Raw genomic sequence first — 8204 nt, 5'->3', positions numbered from 1 at the left:
ACCCAGGGATCGAACCCAGACTTCCTCCATTGCAGGCAGATTCTTTACCCTCTGAGCCACCAGAGAAATCCTCTTATCATCATATCCACATCTTAAATTGTCTTTCATTGCCAAACACTGCACTTAACTAAAACATTTAAAATTTATTAATACAATGATTTCTTAATTAGGTTTATTTTTATTTGTAATTAATAATCTTAATATTAAGAATAAAGAAAGACAAAGATTTGTAATGAAAACATAGGAAGCAGTGCTGGAGTTACTTTTTACAGTTTGTGATAGCATCATAGACAAAAGAATCAAGTCCTGTTTAGTGACTCTAATAATTGGTCCAATGCATTGCCTTTGGAAATGTCTAAACTGTGTCATTTCTCTCTTTACTGGTTAATCGTTAAACCCATCGGCATTTCAGGGTAAACCTAATCAGCTTCCAATTTATTGTCACTAAATTCATTGGAAAGTTGTTTCTAAAATGTTAGTTCACTTTTGAACCATTTAAAATACTTTCAGGACCTTGTATTTAGAGACCAAAAAAGAAAAAAGAAAAAAAAAAAAAGGCATGCTTCTCTCAATGTCACTGGACTGAAATCCCACCGAGGAGAGTTCTCACTTAGCAATTCTAAAAGTCAGAATAGATTTTCAACTTGAAAAAGCATATCTTCTACTGCTATTCTCCAGTGTGGTCCAATCTTCTCTCCCTTTCCACAGATTTGATATTTAAGAAATTGAACTCTGACTTCAATTTAAAGGGTAACTGAGCACTTCTCTTTGACTATCTTTTTCACCATTAACCTGGTAAGATAACACCTGATGAGAATAACTCTTTTTAACTCTTTGATCAGATTCATATTTTTTGGATTTGTTTTATATTTCCAATTGTGTTTATATTAACACTCATAAAACATGTTAATTATCTGAAATTAAATATTTTCAACTGTTCTTATATCAATAGTAATAAAATCATGATGACAACAAAAATAATCCCCTAGGAAATCTTCACAGTATATGTTAAGGACATTATAACATTATCTAATTAATGTTCTCTACAATCCTTTGAATTAGGTATCACCAGTCCTATTTTAAAAGACAGAGAAACTAAAGTTCTGGGAATTTAAGATATCTGACCAATCTTGCATAAATGAAAAATTCAAGATGGCTAGTCCAGGTCTATCTGAATGCAAAACTTGTACTTTAACACACACACACACACACACACACACACACACACACAACTGTAATTTGTGAACATCTTAGATGAAACTGTGTCTTTATTTAAGTAGATTCAGTTAAAAACTACAGATTTTCAGTTTCTATGTTGGGACAGATCAACTTTTGGTTTTTTAATCTCTAGGAAAAGGAGCACAGGTCCTGGGAGATGTTAAAGAATTGGGCTGTTACAGTCAAGCTGGTACAGTAATAGGCTAAGGATGAAAGAGAAGCTGAGGAAAATGCATAATAAAGTCAAGACGCCTATTAAGATTTCTCTCTATATATATAACTTTTTTTCACACACACACACTTTTTTCCCCACATACAATTTTGGAACCTTTGTGCTTTTACTATGCTTTTCTTGGTCTCTTTCTCATAATATAAACATGCTGCTGCTGCTGCTAAGTTGCTTCGGTCGTGTCCGACTCTGTGTGACCCCATAGATGGCAGCCCACCATGCTCCCCCATCCCTGGGATTCTCCAGGCAAGAATACTGGAGTGGGTTGCCATTTCCTTGTCCAAATATAAACCTAAGCACTTAAAAAATATGATACTTAGTTTTGTGCTCTTATTTTACCATCATTGAAGCATTTAATGTTAAGTTTCTTATCTAAGAAAAATATTTCTTAGAACTTGAAGCTGCTGTTTCATTACCAGGTCTCTTTGTTAGTGTTTCGTGCCATATGATGGGTCCCCACATTAATAATCCAGAGGATCTTTCTTGGTAAAGGGCCTGTGAAGGGCAGAAAGCTGAGGAGTAGAGTTTAGGAGAGCCCACAAAGCCTGCTGGTCCTCCCTGCCACAGCTCCAGGAATCCCCACCACTAGATAGACTCCACCTCCACTTAGCCTGAGTTATGCTTCAGACCTGAGACTGAAGATGATGACAATGATGATCAGTTAACTTTCACTTAAAACTCAGGTGTATGGGGACTTCCCTTCACTGGGTGGTCTGGTGACTAAGACTCCATGCTCCCAATGCAGGGGTCTGGGTTTGATCCCTGATCAGAGAGCTAGACCATACATGCTGCAAATAAGAGTTTTCATGCTGCAACCAAGAAACAAAAGATCCTGCATGCCACAGCTAAAAAGAGCCCTCATACTTCAACTAAAGGTCCTGCATCCACAGCGACAGTCAAAGGCCCCTCAGCTGAGACCTAGTGCAGCTAAAAGAGTAAATATATACAGCAGGTGTTTGTGCTGGCAAGACAACATAACTGACATTTACGTTTTGATATAGAATTGGAGAAAGTATTATTTAATAATGATAAACCTGATGATACTTTGAGAATCTGGGAGGCAAACCTGAGTGAGCCCCTCTAAGGATGCTTCCTTAATAGGGAGAGGGGAAAGGACCATTAATGGAGAGAAAAAATAAAACAGAAACAAAAGGACACTACAACATACTCCTAAAGTTCACGCTTTTATCAAGGTACATGCAACAAGACCTGAACACAGTATCATCCCATTAAACACAGAAACTATTTAGTACAGATGGGATGGAGTTTGTTCCGTAATAAATTAGTCTATGCAGTTTTAATGTCATAGATGGAATATTCTCTTATAAATTGTACTAAAGTTAAAACATTTCAAAGAGAATAAACTCGCTTATTCATGAGCTGTTTACACAGATAAAGTAGTGCTTCTAAGAGTGACTAGTGTTCATACAGATGGCCAACAGGGACATGAAAAGATGCTCAACATCACTAATTACTAGAGAAATGGAAGTCAAAACCATAATTAGGTATCATCTCACACCAGTCAGGATAGCCATCATCAAAAAGAACACAAATAACAAATGTTGGCAAGAATGTATAGAAAAGAGAACCCTCCTACACTGTTGGTGAGAATGTAAATTGGTGCAGCCACTATGGAGAATACTATGGAGCTTTCTCAAAAAGTGAAAATAGAACTACCATAGGATCCTGCTGTCCCACTCCTGGGCACATATCTGGAGGAAACTTAATTTGAAAAAAATGCATGAACCCCAATATTCATAGCAGCACAATTTACAGTAGCCAAGACATGGAAACAACCTATATGCCCACTGATGGATGAATGGATAAAAATATGTGGTATAATATACACAATGGAGTATTAATCAGCCTTAAAAAAGAATGAAATAATGCCACTTGCAGCAACATAGATGGACCTAGAGATTATTATACTAAGTGAAATAAGTCAAAGAAAAATATCAGATGATATCACTTATATGTGGAGTTTAAAAAAGTGATCAAATTAACTTATTTTAAAAATAGAAATCAAGTCATAGGCATAGAAAACAAACTTATGGTTACCAAAGGGGATAAGGAGGGAAGGATAAATTAGGGTCTTGGGAGGAACAAATACACACTATGACATATAAATAGATAATCATCAAGGACTTACACAGGGAACTCTATTCAATATCTTGTAATAACCTATAATGGATAAAAGAATCTGAAAAGGCATATTATATACATATATTGTGTTTGCCAAGTAGTTTGTTTACTTTTTCCATAAGCTGTTAAATATACACATAACTGAATCTGTTTGCTATACACCAAAAACTAACATTGTAAATCAACTATACTTCAATAAAAGGTACTTGAAAATACAGGGGAGGAAACCTAACCATACCCATTACTCAAAAAGGACACAGAGAGTTTTCCTTGAGGGTCTAGTCGTATTTGAGCCAAGGAGGAAGTAAACCGTGCTTTAAGACAGTATAATTATTTACTATAATGATCTGAAATGGTAAGTTAAAGACTGTTTTACATGTAACCAATCCATAAGTAAAGACCATTGCCACCCAGAACTATGATGATTCTGCCTATGTGCATAAAGAGTGTTAACTGAGAAAGTTAACAGAAAGTATTTCTTAAGAGAATAATTTTAACTGAAATGCTTTTCTGAGCCTATTTCTGCACAGAGAAGAATGTACAAAATAATACAAAGCTAGGTGCTTGTGTGTGCATGGGATGTGTGAGGAGCATAGGTGAAAGGGATCCATAACAGAATAGATGAAAAGGTCAAATAAAAACTAGAATCCACGCCTTCTGAGTAACTGTCCTCCAACCTTACTCCCTAGATTCTCACACTACAAAAGACAGCAACCATATTGTTTGATTCTAGGTCTAAATGCTATTATTTCAGACAGGAACCCTTTTCTGACATTCAACTCTGAGTTTAGGTTACTTAAAGAGAAATTCTTGAATCTCAGAAAATAATGCTTTCCTTTTTGTTGTCCTTTCTCTCTTTCTAGACCCTTCGCCAGCTTAGTCACTTCTGGATTCCACACAGAAGCTCACAGAAGAAGAAATACATTCTGAAGGTACCTCTTAATCTTCCTGTTTCCCAACAGCTCTGCCTCTAAGCTCTGTTCATGTGAGACTCTATAGCTGATTTCTTCCATGACATTTCATGTTGATCTCAACCATACAATTTCCCTCATGTTTTACCACTTTTATCTTCTTGAAGGAAGAATATACTGCTCCCAAATTAACTTCTTAATGAAGTGTGTTAATTTATCACCTGAATAGTACCTATGGGTTATATTTTTTCATCTTATCCAGTGGCATGAAAGTTTATTCTATATTTTCTAAGTTAATGAAGAGTGAGGAAAAAGTGGAATTCTAAAATAACATCTAATAAGTCTTAAAGATGATAACTCTATGGTATTTATATTAATTGTTATGTATTATTATAAGCTACATAGACCATAATAATAATATCCAAAATTTTATCTATATTCTGATTCACTTCCTCCCAAAATAGGAAGACTACTCTAGCATTCTTGCCTGGAGAATTCCATGGACAGAGGAGCCTGGCAGGCTACCATCCTTGGGGTTACAAAGAGTCAGACACAACTGAAGTGACTTAGCACAACAGAGCATGACCTGAAGATTATAAATATCGCTTGGGTAAAAAACAAATGCTTGAATTTTGAAGTATATTTTCACATTGCTAGTTTTGATCATAAAAATGATAAAAGAGTATTATATCACTCAAGATAAACTTAGTCATGCTTCTGTAATAAAAAACCCAAGCCAGGGGCGGTTCTAAGATGTGGAGGAATAGGATGGGGAGACCACTTTCTCCCCCACAAATTCATCAAAAGATAATTTGAACACTGAGCAAATTCCACAAAACAACTTCTGAATGCTGGCAGAGGACACCAGGCACCCAAAAAGGCAGCCCATTCTCTTCAAAAGGAGGTATGACAAGATATAAAAGATAAAAAGAGAGACAAAAGAGTTAGAGACATAGAACAATTCCTGGGAGGGAGTCGTGAAGGAGGAGAAGTTTCCAAACTGGAGGAAAACCTCTCACTGGCGGGTCTGTGGGGAGTTTTGGAATCTCAAATGGCAACACAACCGGGAGAAAAGAAAAAAAAAAAAAAAAAAAGAAAGAAAACCACAAATTACACACCTAACCACAACTCCCAGCAGAGAAATAGCCCAGACGCTCGGGTCCACCAGCAGCGAGCTGGGGCTGAACAGGAAGGCGCGGGCTGATTGCTTAGGGTAAGGACTGAGCCTGAATGCCATGAGGACAATCTGAGGGAGCTAATGTGAGATAGCAACCCAAACTGTGTGATAGCCAGAGAGAAAAAGAAAAAAGAGAGAGAGAGAGAACTTTCCCGTGAAAAGTGCTAAGGCAGAGCCTGCTCCGTTCACAGAACAAAGGATTGAGTGAATACTAGAGGAGAGCTAGCCAGCTGCAGACCGGCCCCTTCCCCTGCTAAAGGCAGAGAGGCAGGTGGGCAACAGCCAGAGCTGGAAGGCAAGAGGCAATCTGGGCCCCAGAGAGGGCATCCTCCACCAAACTGTGAGCAGACTCCCAGTTGCTAACCAAGTCTTCCTGGGATCCTGGAAGGTTGACATCCACCAGGAGGATCGCTGTCAGAGATCAGCTCCCAAGAGGAGACACATGACACACCTCAGATGGCGGTCTTGCTGTACACCCAGGAAACTGAGCAGCTGGGACAGGGGAGGTGATAAGACATACCACCCATCTGGGAGACTCCGCTCACCAAGCATCTGTTTGCCTGAGCTGCTCAGACCTGGGAAGGGCACAAAATGCAGGCCCAACTGAGTCTGTGCCTTTGTGGAGTACCTGAGAACCTGAACCTGAGGGGCTTAGACGTGGGAAGTGCACGCAACCAAGGGCCCTCTTTAGACAGTTCCCTTGCCAAGCAACCTGGAGCCTGCATAATGTAGACCGGGAAAGCACACATGCCGTGAGTGGGGGCAAACCCAGTGTGGCTCAGACACTGCAAGCACACCCCACAAATGCCGGTGATATTTGTTTTCAGTGTTCCTCTGCCGGGAGCTGGCATATTGCATATTGAGTGCATATTGCATATTGAGTGCAGCACTTTCCACAGCATCATCTTTCAGGATCTGGAATAGCTCAACTGGAATTCTATCACTGCCGGGAGCAGGAGCTCCGCCCATGGCAAAGGTCATGAGGAAGGAGGATCGGCACACGCAAACGCGGGATCGAGCCTCAGGAGTCCCCCTGGAAAGTCTCGAGCATCTACCCCCAAACCAGAGTCTGCCTACTTTCAGCTTTGTGCTTTCACCTACACCTCTGACTTTACGGGGGCTGTCCCCCACTACCTCTCTCTGAAAAAAGAGTTAGCTTACAGCTCCAGTTAATAATTCCTGGGTGCGACAGTGTTTCAACCTACAAACTCCTTTGGAAATCCTCTAGCCTGCCTGAATAGGTTTTTCCGGCCACATGTGATTGTTCAGAGCCTCCCACCTGTGAGAGGCAGGAGATGTTCTAAACTGTCTAAACACAGATTCTTTTGAGTAGTTAAAAGATTGATTAGAAATTGTATTGGTGAAGGGTTTTTCACTTATTGAGCCAATGTTTGCTGCTAAGTCTCCATACTTCTTACCTACTGTGTCCTTGGCAGTGTATTGATTGATATAATGGGTGTATAGAAATGTAAGTAGTAGCCTCAATGTTTGTAACGTTGGACCCTTGAGTTAATTGTTTTCTTGATTGAGCCCACCTCACCTTTGCCCTATAGGAATGCAGCTTTGCCCAATGCTTTTTTGGAGGCTGGTGCCTGACTTTGGAATAATCACCTTTAGAGAAAGATAAGTTTCTTAAAATGTTAACAGGCCTCCTGGCCAGAAGATGATGTAATTCACCTGAACTTTTGCATATGATAAGTTTGAAAGCCTGGCTTCGATTAGGACCAGGAACTGCTGTCCTTGCATGACTCCACCCCTTCTCCCATTATCCTCTATGCACAACTTTAGGTATAAAAACTACTTTGGAAAATAAAGTGTGGGCCTTGTTCACTGAAACTTGGTCTCCCCATGTCGCTCTCTCTCTCAAATTCTGGCTGAGTCTCCATCTGGAGCGCAGAACCCGCCATGATTGCTAATTATGCCTGGGCTTCTAAGATCCGACTGGGGAGGCCTCAGTGTCTCCTCTCCTTCAGGAGAACAGAAGGACACCTGCGGCCTACGTAAGTGGTGCAAACTTCTTGTCTTGAAGTTTTATTGGTCTCCCGCGTAAACCAAGCTACTCAGGCTCTTTTCTCCACTGAATTTTCCTACTGAGCTATCCTCATTCTATTATTCTTTATATCCTTAATTAACATTTAATTAAGCAGTTGTTTCCTGACCCTCGCCTACGCCGTCTCTCCTTCAAATACCCTGGATCAGCTGGGGCTGGACCCTGGCATTCCTCCCTCCCAACAGCACAACTGAACAATTTAGCCTAAATAAGTGACCGATTTTGCCCCTTTGTGTCAAGGCAGAAATTAGACATTGAAGAGACTTGCAAACAGAGGAAGCCAAAATAAATAAAGAAGAGGGAACAGCTTTGGAAGTGACAGATGGAACAGATTAAAACCTTGTAGTTAGCACTGACTACATTGGAAGGGAACTATAGACCTTGAGAAGAAGTATAAGCTGGAACAAGGAACTATCTGAAACTGAACTGATCACACACTGCCCTCAACAGCTCCAGAGAAATTCCTAGATATATTTT

The sequence above is a fragment of the Bubalus kerabau genome, chromosome 4, assembly GCF_029407905.1.
Source record: "Bubalus kerabau isolate K-KA32 ecotype Philippines breed swamp buffalo chromosome 4, PCC_UOA_SB_1v2, whole genome shotgun sequence".
In the NCBI taxonomy this organism is placed as follows: Eukaryota; Metazoa; Chordata; class Mammalia; order Artiodactyla; family Bovidae; genus Bubalus; species Bubalus kerabau.
The sequence above is the reverse complement of the archived record's forward strand: the minus strand, read 5'-3'. Positions refer to the sequence as shown.